The sequence below is a fragment of the Chaetodon trifascialis genome, chromosome 20 (genome assembly GCF_039877785.1).
Source record: "Chaetodon trifascialis isolate fChaTrf1 chromosome 20, fChaTrf1.hap1, whole genome shotgun sequence".
NCBI lineage: Eukaryota > Metazoa > Chordata > Actinopteri > Chaetodontiformes > Chaetodontidae > Chaetodon > Chaetodon trifascialis.
The window spans coordinates 22,201,651-22,218,811 of NC_092075.1; positions in this window are offsets into that span (position 1 = coordinate 22,201,651).

The following is a 17,161-nucleotide window of genomic DNA, read 5'->3' on the forward strand; positions in this document are numbered from 1 at the left end:
ACTGGGTAGATCTGCCATTTGCTGTTCCTCTGATGGCCTGCGAGCTCTTCTGCAGGGAACACACTGTCTTATGTACTGGGTTACTGCCTTACTGCCACGATAATCCAGTAACCATTGGCCCTAAGTTTGTTTAGGGTTTTTCCTCTGCCTTGATGTTGTGTCTTCTCATGGTGGTGTGCAAGAATGAGGCGTGTAATGACACTGTCTTGTGGAAGGATTATTGGTTGTCTGAAATCAAGAGGTGCAGATGCTCTTTTCAGTCTTCCACCCACCCTCATTATGTCATCTTCGAGGTGTGGTTCAAGCTGGTAGAGTTTATGGTTAGGAGGCAATTTTCCAGATTTCTGGCCAAGTATGTGTAACTCTTCTTTAAATGCATATTGCTAAGCAAGCCTGACAAGAGCAAGTGAAGCTCTTCTTCTTTCCTCAAAACTTAGAGGTTCTGTTTGCTTTACCCTCTTTGCTAGCCACTTGATTCGAGCGATCACCTTGACAGCAATAGTCTGTTTTGAGAACCGGGACAGTTGCTCTTGAAAACTGACATGCCTTGTAGCCTCAGTTCTCAGCACTTGAGTTGCTTTTACCTCAGGATCTCGCACCAACAGCTCTCCAGTTCGTTGGGTTACAACAACTTCTGCTTCCCATAGGAACTTTGGGCCAGTAAGCCAGCTTGAGCTGATTAATTCTGCCACCTTGAGGCCCCTTGAGGCATGATCAGCTGGGTTTTCTTTAGTGTCAACATAGAACCACTGTCCTGGATCAGTGGTTTCTCGAATCCTCTGGATGTGGTTTGCAACAAAGACATGAAACAGTTTGGCTTCATTATTGATATAACCTAGGACAACTCGTGAGTCCGTCCAGAAAAACTCTCTATCAATTCTAAGCTCAAGTTCCTCCTTTAGCACATTGCTCACGGCTGCCGAAACCGCTGCTGCAGTCAACTCTAACCTTGGTATAGTGACTATTTTTGTGGGCGCAATTCTTGACTTGCCCATGATCAAGGAACAGTGCACCTTATCTTCACCTACCAGTCTGATATATGAGCACTGACCATAGCCCTGACTGCTCACGTCTGAAAAGTGATGCAGTTCTACTCTCAAGACCCTTCCAAAGTTCTTTGGAATGAAGCATCTTGGGATCTGAATCTCATCAAGATTTTTTATGTCCTTCACCCAGCTCTCCCATCCTGGCTCCACCTCATGTGGCAGCGGTTCATCCCAGGCAACACCCTTTTGACACATCTCTTGAAGGATTTGCTTTCCTGCTAAGATGAATGGGGCTAAGAATCCTAGCAGATCATACACAGATGCCACCATTGAGAGGATTCCATGTCATGTAGCTGGTTTCTCATTAAGCAAGAGTTTGAAACCGAAGGTGTCATTTTCCGCATTCCACCTTACTCCTGGCGCTCTCTGCATCGGAAGATCATCGTGGGTGAGATTCATGCTCTTCACCTCGGCAGCATGCTCAGTGGCACAGACTGACTCCAGAACCTCTCGGTTGTTGGAGACAAGTTTATGAAGATGTAGTTTTCCTTTAGCACACACCATTTGGGCTTCTTTCACCAGCTTAACTGCCACATCTGCAGATTCTACACTTATGAGCCCATCATCTACGTAGAAGTGCTTCCTGATGAAGCTAGCTGTTGATGGATACTCATTCTCATTCTGGTTGACAAGATGCTTCAAACCATAGTTGGCACAGCCTGGTGATGACGACGCTCCAAAGAGGTGGACCTTCATATGGTACTCTCTAGGTTCTGAATTTGTCACCATTGTCCCACCACAGGAAGTGGAGGAAATCTCTGTCCCTTTTGCTAACATGGATCCTGTGGAACATTTTCTCCACATCACATATGATTGCGATGGGATGTTTACGGAACTGGCAGAGCACTCCACTGAGCCCATTTGTAAGATCAGGCCCTGTTAGCAGATGGTCGTTTAAGGACGTACCCTCATACTTTGCTGAGCAGTCAAAAACCACCCTGATCTTATCTGGCTTTCTGGGGTGGTAAACTCCTTGGTGCGGGATGTACCATGCATGGCCAGGTTCTGGAGGCTTGTCTGCTCTGTCAGCATCGCCATCTTTAAAGATGCCTTCCATAAACTTCTCATAATCACTTTTGAATTTAGGATCTCTGTCAAGCCTTCTTTTAAGGTGCTTTAGCCTGGTCAAGGCAAGCTTTTTGTTGTCAGGGAGATGAGGACGAGCTTTGAAGGGAAGGGGCATCTCAACGTGATTACACTCATTCTGCTGAATGCTTCCCTTTAAGATGTGCAGGAACTGAATATCTTCCTGAGAGATGCTCTTTTCACCTGGCCTGGTGTCTGCAAAGTCTAGCTCAAGCATCTTTATAACAGCAGCTGGTGAGACAGGTGGAAGCTCCTTGACAGATACATGGTGACACAGACCAGTTACATCTTTGTGTGGTGCACTTCCCATGATGCTCCAACCTAAGTCTGTTTTGACTGCATAGGGCTCGTAGTCACCACCAGTGATGACCTTTCGAGGTGCAAGTGCTTTGGAGCAGTCATAACCAATCAGAAGCCCTACCTCACAATCCATCAGCGAAGGCATTTCAGGAGCTATGACCTTAAGGTGTTTCCATTTACTGGCTGTCTCACGAGTAGGGATGTGTGCACGTTCAAAGGGAATGAAATCTCTTGTGTAGGCAGGAGACAAGTTGATAAAGTTATCTGAATTAAAGCCTTTTACTTTAAGTCCACTCACTCTCTGACTTCTCACAATTGAGTCCTTTGCCATCATGGTGGAGAGCTTTAGTTTAACTGGCTCCATTACAGTCCTTAGTTTCTCACATACCTCTGTGTCGACAAATGTATGACTGCTTTGGGTGTCCAGTACGGCATACACCAGGATTTCAGAGTCTGGGATGTTAGGTGATGAGATCCATACTGGCACGATCAGTGATGTGCTTCCACCTTCATCTCCAGTGACACAGCATGATAATGAGGAGGTATTTTCTCCACCTTGGGGGACACTTTGTATAGAAGACTTGTCTGCAGGCGGACGGTCTTCATGCAGCAGAGTTGGATGGAGCCTTTTGGATATGCCACACATGGCTTTGTTTCTGCAGTCTTTCGAGATGTGTCCTCTTCTTACGCATGCAAAGCACAGTTTACTGTCCTGAACAAACTTTCTCCTTTCTTCCAAAGATTTTTTCCATAAGTCTTTGACATTTATGTATTGAGTGGTTTTCTCCACAACATATACACTTAAATGGGTTTGGACTGTGTGCTGATGTGCTCAGTTTCTTTGGTTTGGTTTGTTGGCTTTGGTTGTGTGACTTGCATCTGAGGCCTTTACATTAGTGGCAAAGGTGTTTGCCTTTGGTCTCTTTATTTCTCTAAAGGACTTTTCTTCAGAAGGCTTTAGTGCGTGCAGTGATGACACTGGATTGCATGCTATCCGAGCTTCCTTGGAGATGAATGAAGCAAACTCTTTAAAGCATGGATAGTCTTGATCTAATTGCTCTGTGACGTAGTGATTCCATCTAGATGTAACCCAATCAGGGAGTTTGACAAGCAGCTTCTGATTCTCTTCGCAGTCATTCAGAATCTGCAGACCCTTGACATGAGGCATAGCGTCACTACATGTTTGGAGAAAATCGCTAAACTCTCTTAGTTTAACATACTCTTTTGCACTTAATCCTTGGCCATTTGTTAAGCTTGTCTCTGTAGGCACATTGCACTACAAAGGAGTGACCATACCTGGCATTCAGTTTGTCCCAAGCTTTTTGATAGGCTTCTTCATCCTTTCTGTAGAAGCTGCCCTCCAGAGCCGACCTTGCCTCTCCACCGACACACTTTTGTAAATAGAACAACCTGTCTGCAGGATTTGAGCATCATCTCTCTATGAGGGCTTTAAAGCTTGTGCTCCATTCTGTAAACTTAATTGGGTCACCGTGGAAGACAGGAGGTTCTGGGACGGGAAGTCGAGTTAACGCCATTGACTCCTGTAGTGTCTACACTAAGGTTGCTTCATGTTCTGAGACTTGTCCTTCTTGACATCCTGTGTAAGGATTAAGCAGTCTAGCACATTTTGCCTCGCTACGTGGGGGGCTACTGCTCTCACTTTTGACTCTTAACTCCTCTTCATTGTACGCCCTGAGCTTTGCCTCAATGACTCCAATGTCTCTTTGGTTTTCCAGTCTTTTGAGCTGTTGATGCTGAGCTTCAATTGCAGCTTCCATTTCGATTTCAGCTTTCTTTGCTGCTAACTGTGCAGGTGTTTCTGTTCTTTTAGCCGAAATACTGGGACTCTCTGAGGAGCAGCCGGAGGTGTGGCTAATCGAAGCAACTTTGGAAACTGAGGATCCATATATGGACTTAGCACATTCATTGTCTAGCAGCAAGCATAACCTTGCTTTCTCTGCCTCTGCATCAAAGTTCTCTCCCTCTTCGGTTAGCCTTACCTTCATTAGCCCCATTAGATCTGCTGTTACAGCTGTGCATGCATCTATTTTTCGTCTGATCTCTTGGCTAGGTGTCATTTGGAGTCTAATGTTGTTGTATAACTCTTTTAGTTCAGACTCTAGTATTTCAACTGTATCCATCATATCATATAAGTCAGTCTTGGAGCACTCATGCCTTAATTTTGTATGAACCTCTCTGGCTAGAGTTTTCCATTTTTTCTCTCTAAGCTGATTCTTGTTCTTTAAGCTCCAGCATTTTTGGGGTTAAATGTCACTCACAGGACGATTTTCTTAATTTATCTGCATTTGCTTCAGCTAAACTAAGCTCTGTTGGCACTGTTTCAGTTTTCTCAGTTTTAGAATGCTCATCTTTTGTGACACCCTCTGCCTGCTCTTTCTCTGTAGCATCTTTCTCAGAGTTTAGTAACCTTTGCCTTTCTGAGTGGGAATCAGCCTGCTCAGCTAACTCACCACACTGTGACAAAAATTCACTCTGAACTGACATTTTTGTGTGTGTGTGCAAAGTCTAAGCAAGCTGCCTTTTAAAGTAGAAAATAAAAAATCCTATTAGCAATAGAAAATGAAACACTTTTCTCAAGTTAACTTCAAATACCCTCAAACTTAATGTCCAAATCCTTACAACAGAAATGACAAATTTAAGCATGAATTCAACTAAAACTTGTGTCTAAACAAGTGTCTAAATATTACAGCCTTATAGCAAATGGATGAGAAACTTGACCACTGTCAACAGGAACATAAATTATTCATCCCTCTTAAATCAGTCTCTTATATATAGTCCCGGGCTCCTTTAACTTCTTACTTTGCAATATTCAGTTTCTTTTTACCTTGTTGTGGGACTGTCCATCAGTTACTTGAGGTAGAATTTTAATTGGCACAGTCTGACCTGAAGACGCACACCAACGCAGGAGATGCAGCATGCCACATGATGCAGAGCTGCCCGTTGAAACCTAAAGTCTGCTGCCGAGGATGGAGTAAATCTGCACACTGAGACCAACAGTTCACCACAGGATGAAGCAGAGCTGCCCACTGAAACAGTAATCCACTGCTGTAGAAGATGCAGAACTGCATGCTGAAACCTGGAGTTCACCGAAGGAGATGAAGCAGAGCCGCCCGCTAGCATCGAAGTTCACTACAGAAGACAATACACCTCCGGAGGATGGATTAGGCCACGTTTTAACTGTTACTGCTGGTCATTGAAAGAGTCCACGCTTCATACTGATGTCCACAAGAAGGTTTAATCTTCACAGAAGCAATAGCACTTGGTGGTACACCTTGAAAACTACACACAACACACAACACAGACATGGCAATATCACATTTAAATCCTGAAATGGCAATAAAACAAATACCTTTGTCTCTCACTTCTTTCTAAACAAAGTATACAGTTCTCTGAAAACTTATTAATTGAACTGGTTTGGTCTCAGGAGAGAGCAAGTCTCGTGGGCGGGGGCACAGGTGCACAGCCACAGCATGCCATACATTGAAACCATGCCTATTTAATGTTGACATTTCAACATTGAAAACCCAGCATCTATACAATGCTGATTCAACAACATTTTTTCAAATGTTGAAATGGTAGCTCTAATTCAATATTGAATAAACATAGATTTTTCAACTTCAACCAAAAATAACCAATTTCACCAAAATTCAACGTTGAATCACCGTATTTTGCTATCTGGGACATGATATTCAATATAACTTAATCATACAGGACGAACAATAAAACAAAACTAGATTAAAAATAATTATTTTATCAGGAGAAGATGACCAAAAGTACACTGAACAAATATTACAACACTGCTTTCAGAAAGTAAATTTACTTGATCGTAAAATCACAAACTTGCTGTGTTGTCATGGCAACCTAAGGACGCTTAAACAGCGTCAGCTACAATGCCCATTCGCATTAAGATAAGATTTACTTTTTAAGATATTGGTTGATGAGAATGGAAGATGTTAGTTAATGATGATGATGTCAGGTGCCTAGTGGCACAGGAGTGTGCTGATAGTCACTGTATATTCAATTAATGAAAAGGCCAAAAAACGGCAAAGGCCAGTGATCCTCAGTGGAAAGCACTGATGATTAAAACAAAAAGTCTTGGCCAGCCAAAAAAGCAAATATTGATGGGAATGAATATGGACTGAAGCTCCACATTAGGAGGAGTTAGAAATAAGTATAAATGAGAGTGATTTCAGTCTTTTTGATTCAGCTTATTGTGGCGATTATCTCACTAAATCTCTGGTTGCTGATGGCTGATGGGCAGTTGCCGGACGCGCTTCATTCAAAGAGTAGCCTGATCCAAGTTTCAAGCGAGGGTTTCTTTATTCCATATCAAAATTAATCTTCAAGTTTCAGACATTAAAACAGGTGGTCCACAAGCAGTATCACAATATTAAAAGGGTATGACGAACACGAATGCCTGCACAGCGCAGGTAGTGCGCGTGCCTCACAGCAAGAAGGTTGCTAGTTCGATTCCTGGGTCAGGCCTTTCTGTGTGAAGTTTGCATGTTCTTCCTGTGCATGCGTGGGCTCTCTCCGGGTACTCCGGCTTCCTCCCACAGACCAAAAACATGCTCATTAGTTTGATTGGTAACTCTAAATTGCCCCTAGGTGTGAGTGTGAGTGTGAATGGTTGTGTGTATGTGCCCTCTCCTGAAATTTATTTCTATGCAATCGGCTGGCGACTGGTCCAGGGTGTGACCTGCCTCCCGCCCGTTGACAGCCGAGATAGGCTCCGGCCCCCCCGCGACCCCGAAAGGGATAAGCGGCATAGAAAATGGATGGATGGATGGAACACGAATGCAAGGCAAAGGCGTATGCGGTCAGCAAAAGTAGGCTTTCCCCCATCACCCACTCACTACCAACTCACCTAAGACCGTGAACAGCTGATATTACAAATCCTTACCACCACTAACACCACGTGACCCAATCACCGAGCGTCACCACGCAGGCGCACCACAGCTCAACCCACGTCCTCCTCCCACACAGCTGCCTCCAAGATCTGCTCGGCTTATTGTGTACTTTTTGGAACACGCAATGAACCCATCACATCAGCCTCTTATGACGAGTATTATTAAAGTGATGTCGATCCTCCTTGAACCGACACCTTATCGTGGTTGAGGAGTTTGAGCACCCAAATGATCCTAGAGGCTATGTTGGCTTAATGCCCCTGGTAGGGTCTCCCAAGGCAAACAGGTTCTAGGTGACGGGTCAGACTAAGAGCAGTTCAAAAGCCCCTTATGAAAGAGAAAAAATCAAGGAAGCGTACGTCGCACAGATTGGCGTCACCGGGGCCCCACCCTGGAACCAGGCCTGGGGTTGGGGCTCGCAGGCGAGCACCTGGTGGCCGGGTCTTTGCCCATGGGACCCGGCCGGGTACAGCCCGAAGGAGGCCCGCCTTCCCGTAGGCCCACCACCCGCAGGAAGGATCAGAAGGGGCCAGTGCTATGTGATATGGATGGCAGTCGTGGGCGGGTGCCCCGACGACCCAAACCCTGGACAACGACTCTGGCTATGGGGACATGGAATGTCACCTCACTGTGGGGGAAAGAGCCTGAGCTAGTGCGGGAGGTTGAGCGGTACCGGCTAGAGATAGTCGGGCTCACCTCCACGCACAGTCTGGGCTCTGGAACCCAACTCCTTGTGAGAGGCTGGACTCTCTTCTACTCTGGAGTTGCCCGCGGTGAGAGGCGGCGAGCTGGTGTGGGCTTGCTTATAGCCCCCCAGCTCAGCCGTCATGTGTTGGAGTTCTCAGCGCTGAGCGAGAGGGTTGCTTCCCTGCGCCTTCAGGTTGGGGATAGGTCTCTCACTGTTGTTTGGGCCTATGGGCCGAACCATAGTTTGGTACCCGGCCTTCTTGGAGTCCCTGGGAGGGGTACTGGAAAGTGCTCCAACCGGGGACTCCATTGTTCTGCTGGGGGACTTCAATGCTCACGTGGGTAGCGACAGTGATACCTGGAGGGGTGTGACTGGGAGGAACGGCCTCCCCGATCTGAACCCGAGTGGTGTTCTGTTATTGGATTTCTGTGCTAGTCACAGTTTGTTCATAACGAACACCATGTTCAAGCATAAGTGTGTCCATCAGTGCATGTGGCACCAGGACACCCTAGGCCGAGGTCAATGATCGACTTTGTAGTCGTATCATCTGACCTTCGGCGGTATGTCTTGGACACTCGGGTAAAGAGAGGGGCTGAGCTGTCAACTGATCACCACCTGGTGGTGAGTTGGATTCGCTGGCAGGGGAGGAAGCGGGACAGACTTGGCAGACCCAAATGTACCGTGAGGGTCTGTTGGGAACGTCGGGCGGAACCCGCTGTCAGGGAGGTTTTCAACTCCCACCTCCAGGAGAGCTTCGACCAGATTCCAAGGAAGGTTGGAGACATTGAGTCCGAATGGACCATGTTCTCCACTTCCATTGTTGATGCAGCCGTCCGTAGCTGTGGCCGTAAAGTCAGCGGTGCCTGTCATGGCGGCAACCCCCGAACCCGGTGGTGGACACCAGAAGTAAGGGATGCTGTCAAGCTGAAGAAGGAGTCCTGCCGGGCCTGGCTGGCTCATAGGACTCCTGAGGCAGCTGACGGCCAAGTGCACGGCAGCTCGGGCGGTTGTAGAAGCAAAAACTCGGGTCTGGGAGGAGTTTGGGGAGGCCGTGGAGGAGGACTACCGGTCAGCCTCGAGGAAATTCTGGAGGTGTTGGAGCTGGAAGCAGCTTTCTGTCAACACTGTTTACAGTGGAGATGGGGAGCTGTTGACCTCGACTGGGGATATTGTCCGGCAGTGGAAGGAATACTTTGAGGATCTCCTCAATCCCACTGTCATGTCTTCCATAGAGGAAGCAGAGACTGGGGACTTGGAGGTCGATTCATCCATCACTGGGGCTGAAGTCACTGAGGTAGTTCGCAAGCTCCGCGGTGGCAAAGCACCGGGGGTGGATGAGATCCGCCCTGAGTACCTCAAGTCTCTGGATGTTGTAGGTTTGTCTTGGTTGACACGCCTGTGCAACATCGCATGGCAGACGGGGACATTGCCTCTGGACTGGCAGACTGGGGTGGTGATCCCTCTTTTTAAAAAGGGGGACTGGAGGGTGTGTTCCAACTATCGGGGGATCACACTCCTCAGCCTCCTTGGGAAAATCTATTCCATCTAATCTAATCCAGCCGATAGTCGAACCTCGGATTCAGGAGGAACAATGTGGTTTTCGTCCTGGCCGTGGAACACTGGACCAGCTCTATACCCTCCACAGGGTGCTTGAGGGTTCATGGGAATTTGCCCAACCAGTCCACATGTGCTTTGTGGACTTGGAGAAGGCATTCGACCATGTCCCTCGCGTCATTCTGTGGGAGGTGCTCCAGGAGTATGGGGTTGGAGGCCCTCTATTGAGGGCTGTACAGTCCCTGTACAACCGGAGCAGGAGCTTGGTCCGCATTGCCGACAGTAAGTCGGACCTATTCCCGGTGCATGTTGGACTCTGGCAGGGCTCACCGGTTCTGTTCATCATTTTTATGGACAGAATTTCTAGGCGCAGCCAGGGGCTGGAGGGGATTCGGTTAGGGAGCCGGCAGATTTCGTCTCTGCTTTTTGTGGATGATGATGTCTTGTTGGCTCCCTCGAGCCAGGACCTTCAGCATGCACTGGGGCGAAAGGCGAAGCTCTCGATTTACCAGTCAATCTACGTTCCTACCCTCACCTATGGTCATGAACTTTGGGTCATGACCGAAAGAACGAGGTCCCGTATACAAGCGGCTGAAATGAGTTTCCTCCGCAGGGTGGCGGGGCGCTCCTTTAGAGATAGGGTGAGGAGCCCTGTCACCCAGGAGGAGCTCAGAGTAGAGTCGCTGCTCCTCCACATCAAGAGGAGTCAGCTGAGGTGGCTTGGGCATCTCTATCGGATGCCCCCTGGGTGCCTCCCTAGGGAGGTGTTCCAGGCATGTCCCACTGGGAAGAGGCCCTGGGGAAGACCCAGGACACGCTGAGGTGACTATGTCACTCGGCTGGCCTGTGAACGCCTCGGGATCCCCCTGGAAGAGCGGGGGGAAGTGTCCAGGGAGAGGAAAGTCTGGGCGTCCCTGCTCAGGCTGCTCCCCCTGGCCCCGGATAAGCGGGAGAAAATGGATGGATGGATGGATGGATGGATGGATGGATGGATGGATGGATGGATGGATGGATGGATGGATGGATGGATGGATGTTGTCGAGAGCATAAATTTCAGGAGAGAGGCAGATACAACTTTTATTAACTGTTTCCAATTTCACATTTTTGACAGTATACATAATAATTTCACACAGTGTGCTTTGCAGTGTTTCCTCTTTCTTATGATATTGTTAATTAGGTGACAGGAAATGCTGTCTTTGAGGGAGAAACAGCCCTATGAAGTGAACTCTTGGAGCCAGGACTCAGACAGCAGTTACCACGGCAACCTTTAACTGCAGTTAATAACATAGATTGTTTGAGATAAGCAAATTATTGCAGTTTGATACACCATCTCATACTTTTTCAAGCACTTCTTCAACTAGTATTTATTTCTCAAAGTATATTTAAATATTGCAAAGAATGTTTCCAGTACATTTAAACGTGTCCTTTTAATGAATATACTACAGTAAAATAGATTTTTAGTAAAATTTAGTTCAATTTTTAAAGCACTAAGATAATTGCTGTCAAATACTTTCCTGTATATTTTCATCATGTGTGTTAAAACACTATTAGCATAATAGTGCAAATTAATTCAATAATACAGATTAAACGGACGTTAATTTTATACTGTTGTGACAAACTCAAACGTATATTTTTATTCACTATATCTGTATACATCTGTTTGCCATTCAGTGTAGCAGATACAGATACACAACAGCATGTCCATACAAGGCCTACCTCATACATAAACTTATTTCACACTTCTCTCACAACAGCAAACAATGTTAGTAAGAGACATTTTTAAAACTTGTTTTATTATGACCTTAAGATTAAACATCCAGCATGGTCTATCATGCTCTCAATGACAGAAAAAAATAGGAAGTGACCAATATTTTCCAAGGATCAAGCAACAAGAGGTGCCAAATATTTCAAGGACAGACATTAATGTGTATTGAATGTAATAATATATCTGAGGACATATGTGTACAGTACATCCTGTTCATCCTGAGATTTAAAGTACACTTAACGTATATTGAAAATGCTCAAGAAGTAAATGTATGTAAAAACACACTCGTAGCGTAATTTTAGAATTATTAAGTTACACTTAAAGTGTACTGGAAATTGTCAAGCAATATATAAATATTGTAGGAGGTAGGTGTAGGTTGAGCTGTGGTGCACTTACGTAATGACGCAGTGATTGGGTCACATGGTGTTGGTGGCGGTAAGGAGTCGTAATATCAGCTGTTCACTGTCTTAGGGGAGTTAGTAGTGAGTGGGTGATGGGGAAAGCCTACTTTTGCTGACTGCTTATGTCTTGTGCTTTGCGCTTATGCCTTTGCCTTGCATTTGTGTTTGTCATACTCCTTTTAATATTGTGATGCTGTTTGTAGATCACCTGTTTTAACGTTTGAAACTTGAAGATAAAATTTTGACATGGAATAAAGAAACCCTCGCTTGAACTTGGATCAGGCTACTCTTTGAACGAAGCACGTGCGTCAATTTCCCCTTTTTAGCTGCTCGGCGACCAGAGATCCAGTGAAACAGTCGCCACAATAAATATAATAATTGTTCGTACATTTAATGTACATTATAAGTACAATATATTTAAGCAACTTGGGAGCACACTTTAAATCCTTACTTATAATACATTTTTTACATTTACATTTTTTTTAACAAGTACACTTAAAGTGAAGTTGAAAATGCAGAATACACTAGTATCCCAATGTAGATGTATTCGTAATCTATTAATGTTAGATGTTTTATATACTCAAAGTACAGTGGCCGACAAGGGCAAACGCGCCGCAAATGGCAAAATGCTGCAAACACAGGAATGATGCAAAGCCAAAAACACACAAACACATAAAACAAATGCAACAGAAAAACGCTGCAAGAGAAAAATGCTGCAATCACAGAAACGAAGCAGAAGCAAAAACTTACAAACACACAAAACAAATGCGAAAGATGCACTGACATCGCACTGAAATGCGCTGACACTTCTTTGTGCCTGCCAAACAGCACTAAGTGGAGCGGGTGACCAGTCCAAGGTGGCGGCCCCACGGCTCGTCAGCGCCAATAGGCAGTTGCGGTTGATGCAGCGTCTACTCTTTATATCTGCTATACTAAAGGGAAACTTTAGAGGGAAAATCATCAAATATCTTGTCGACGATAACGGTCAATGGATTATGTTGATTGTTGAAAATTATAATGCTGTGGTCATTTTGGTAAATACCTATGCAACAAATGATAAAAAAACAAATACAATGTTATTTCAAACCATTGAAAACAAAGTGAATACCTGGTTGTCTAAATTTCCCGCAGCCAAAATCATATGGGGCGGGGACTTTAATACTGTAATGAATGACAGGGATGATAGATGGCTTCCAAAAGATGAAAGGCTAAATGAATTAAATAACATATGTAACAGGATGGACTTAACTGACATCTGGAGACAAAAACACCCAGATACAAAAATGTATACATGGAGCAATAAGGACATGTCTTTACAGTCCCGGCTAGATGCCTGGCTTATCTCAACTAATATGAGTGATAATGTAGAAAAAAACAGAAATTATGCTGACTGTACTTACTGACCATAAAGCTATTACTATTGAGATCAACCTTTTATCCAAGAGAGCTAAAACAAATACTGACTATTGGAAATGTAATAAAAGCTTACTGAACGATAATGACTTTAAAAGGCAAACTCAAAATCCTATTGGAAAACACTGGAGAATGGCCACGTTAACTAATCAGTATGGAAAATCCTGGGAATTAATGAAATTTGAAATTAGAAAATTGCCAATTGCATCGAGCAAACGAATGTCTAAAGCAAAGAACAAAAAAGAACTGCAAACTATCTCACAAATCATGAAATTAACTGAAAAGGGAAGCTTATCCGAGGATGAACAAACAGACCTTGAATTATTACAAGTTTCCCTTAATCAAATCTATGAAGAAAAGGCAAAAGGTGCTTTTATTAGATCAAGAAGGAAATGGCTTGAACAAGGTGAAAAATGCTCCAAACATTTTTTTAATTTGGAAAAAAGGAATTATGAAATGTCCTCGATAAATAAATTAAACATAAATGATACTGTTTGTGAAGATGGTAAAATGATTGCAGAATATGTTGCCGATTTTTACAGAAAGTTATACTCCAAGGATATTCTGGATGAAAATAAAATGGATTTATATTGTCAAAATATAGAACATAATATAAAAACAATTAATGAAGAACTTAAAAATGATTGTGACCGAAAAATCAACATTTGTGATGTACAAAAATCTATTGACTCTCTCAAGGATAACAAGTCTCCAGGTAATGATGGCCTGACAGGTGAATTTTATAAATACGTCAAAGAATCTCTTGCTCCATTTTTACTTTAAGTCTTTGAGGAAGCCATAGCAAAAGGCCATCTACCACCAACATTACAAAAAGGTCTTATTAAATTAATACCCAAACCAAAAAAAGATAAACTGAATATTGACAATTGGAAGCCGATTAAATTGTTAAATAATGATGCCAAAATATTTGCTTCAATCTTTGCAAAGAGACTCAAGACGGGACTGGCAGAAATTATTGATCAAGAGCAGTCAGGATTTATGTCAGGCCGCTGTATTATTAATAACGTAAGGTTGATTTTGGATCTGTTGGACTATGAATACATTGCTGAAGATAGTCTTGTTTTATTTGTAGATTTGTATAAAGCATTTGATACAGTCAATCATGAATTCATGCTAAAAACACTAAAAACCTTTAGATTTGGTGATCGATTTATTAGAGTAATTCAAACACTGTATAATGGTTGCAATAGATCTGTTAAATTGGCACATGGAACATCTCCAAGATTCTATATAGAAAGAGGAATAAAACAAGGATGCCCGATCAGCCCATAAATCTTCCTGCTTGTAGCACAAATGATGGCCACTCATATCAAAATGACCAACTTCCAAGGTATCAATGCCTTTGACAGAGAATTCAAATTATCACAGCTGGCTGATGATACAGCAGTATTCATTAATAATCAGACAGACGTAAGTATAGTAATTGATTGTATTAAAGAATTCTCAGAGGTGTCAGGGTTAAGAATGAATTTAGGTAAGTCAGCCCTGTTACCACTCAAAAACTGTGATGATCTTGGAATACATGGCATTCCGGTAAAGAAAACGATTACTTACCTTGGAATAATTGTGAATGGTGATCAAATAGAACGGTGTAACTCAAATTTCAACCCCATTATTAAACAAATAACTACAAAATTCAACATGTGGATGATGCGTGACCTCTCAATCTATGGGAGAGTTTTGTTAGCTAAAGATGAAGGTATTTCAAGATCAGTGTATATCTCTTTGTCAATGAATATGCCCAACAAAATATGAAAAAAACTGGATAAAATGCTTTTGAAGTTCATCTGGAAGAACAAAGCCCATTACTTAAAAAAAGACATTCTCTGTAATCAGAAGGGAAATGGTGGATTGGAAGTCTTGAGCTTTGAAATTGTTAATAATGTGTTTAAAATTAAATGGATAGCCCGGCTTGTAAAAGAAAAGGTAAACATATGGAATACGATCCCCAAATATATATTCAACCAAATTGGAGGACTTGAATTCTTATTAAAATGTAACTACAAACCTGAAAAACTCCCCATCAAATTATCTAACTTTCACAAACAGGCGTTGCTCTCCTGGAGGCTGATCTACAAACACAGCTTCTCGCCAACTAGCTGCTCCCTTTGGAACAATCAAAATGTCAAACATCGCAACAAATCACTATTCCTCAGAACCTGGTTTGACGGTGGAATAGTGTGGGTCAACCAACTCATCAGTTCACAAGGGCAAATATTTCCATATCATGAATTCACTGCAATATATGAACTTCCAATCTCGCAAACTGAATATAACAAAGTCTGTAAAGCAATCCCAAATGGAATCGTACAACTCTTAAAAAACTCTCAATTCAATAATCAATTACAGAAAATCCAGAACAAATTATACTTAGGAGAAATCAATATTATGGAAAAAACATTCACCAATAAATACATCAGAAACCTCATCCAACCGGTTAGAAAACCAATAGCTACTTCACACTGGAACTCATCATATGTAGAAATAAACTGGAGCAGGGCGTGGCTGGTTGGTGAGAGGCTCTGCATCTACAATAAAGTCAAAGAAGTTTCCTTTAAAATCTTACATAATATATACCCTGCCAAAAAAATACTAGAAAGATTGAAATTAGATATAGATTACAAATGTGAATTCTGCCAAACAGAAACAGAAACCATTATCCACCTGTTCAATCACTGCACCTACAGTAAAAACCTTTGGTCTCATATACAGAAACTTATTCATAACAAAACAGGTCATGTGGTCGGCCTCCGGGAGAGTGACATCATCTTTGATTTTGAAAAAAACTATAATTCCAAAGGACCTTTCCCTCCTGATTCAGACTTTAATAATGCTGGCAAAATACCATATACAAAAAACAAAATGGGCACAGACAAAACCAAATGGTCATCATTTTGAAAATGAGGTACATCAATTTCTCAACACTCTAAAATATGTTAAAAACAAAAAAGCTGTTAAATTGTATCATTCATTCTGTAAAAACTTGAAACTTGAAAACCACTAAATGTTTCCCTGCTGTTTTTTTTGTGTGTGTCATTTGTTTTCTCTTTTTTCAGGTCTCTGGTTTTCTTAACTCTTTCCGTGTATTCTTAGTTAATGTGTGTTATCTTATTTCCCTGATCTGAACATCTGTTATTTGTATAGAAGTGCAACTTTGTACCAATAAAAGGAAGGGAAAAAAAAAAAATCTTTATATCTCTATGGTCGGCTGCACGGTGGCGCAGCAGGTAGTGCGCGTGCCTCACAGCAAGAAGGTCGCAGGTTCGATTCCTGGGTCGGGCCTTTCTGTGTGAAGTTTGCATGTTCTTCCCGTGCATGCGTGGGTTCTCTCCGGGCACTCCGGCTTCCTCCCACAGACCAAAAACATGCTCATTAGGTTAATTGGTGACTCTAAATTGCCCCTAGGTGTGAGAGTGTGTGTGAATGGTGTGTGTATGTGCCCTGCGATTGGCTGGCGACTGGTCCAGGGTGTACCCCGCCTCTCGCCCGATGACAGCCGAGATAGGCTCCGGCCCCCCCGTGACCCCGAAAGGGATAAGCGGCATAGAAAATGGATGGATGGATGGATGGATCTCTATGGTCTGGTCCTACAGGATCGGTCCATTTCTCAGGTCGAGTCCCCCTAGTGGCCTGGTGCACTTTCGTTTTGTGGAGTGAATTTGCAGCGTTTGTTTCTTGCAGTTGTTTTGGAGTTGTGTGTGTTTTGATATTTGCAGCATTTTTCTTTCGCATTTGTTTTGTGTGTTTGTAAGTTTTTGCTTCTGCTTCGTTTCTGTGATTGCAGCATTTTTCTCTTGCAGCTTTTTTCTGTTGCATTTGTTTTATGTGTTTTTTGTGTTTTTGGCTTTGCATTATTCCTGTGTTTGCAGCGTTTTGCCGTTTGCGGCGCGTTTGCCCTTGTCGGCCACCGTATCAAAGTACAACTTACATCACATTATAAATATATTTCAGTTGTACTT